The following is a 322-nucleotide window of genomic DNA, read 5'->3' on the forward strand; positions in this document are numbered from 1 at the left end:
GCTGCAGCTACACAGGCAGTTCAGGCAGATCACGTCCCAACTAGTCAAACGCGATTGGCTGCAGGAGAAGCTTCTCTCTGTTGATTGGACCACGCAGCTGTCACTCAATCCTACTGCAGCTGCTGTTACTTTGCGTTCCCATTAAGCATCGTCATGATTTCTGCCTTTTGAGGATAGAGAACCTTTAATTAACACTCTAATAAAAATGTTTATGGGAAATTGTTAGAAGTATCTTTTATAATTATTGACTCAGTTTATTCCGATTCATTACATGTGTCATACCATAATATGTCCAATAGAAAGGTCTTGGACACAAAGCTTT

Source organism: Leuresthes tenuis, unplaced genomic scaffold (assembly GCF_036924035.1).
Source record: "Leuresthes tenuis unplaced genomic scaffold, fLeuTen1.0.hap1 SCAF_24, whole genome shotgun sequence".
Taxonomy (NCBI): domain Eukaryota; kingdom Metazoa; phylum Chordata; class Actinopteri; order Atheriniformes; family Atherinopsidae; genus Leuresthes; species Leuresthes tenuis.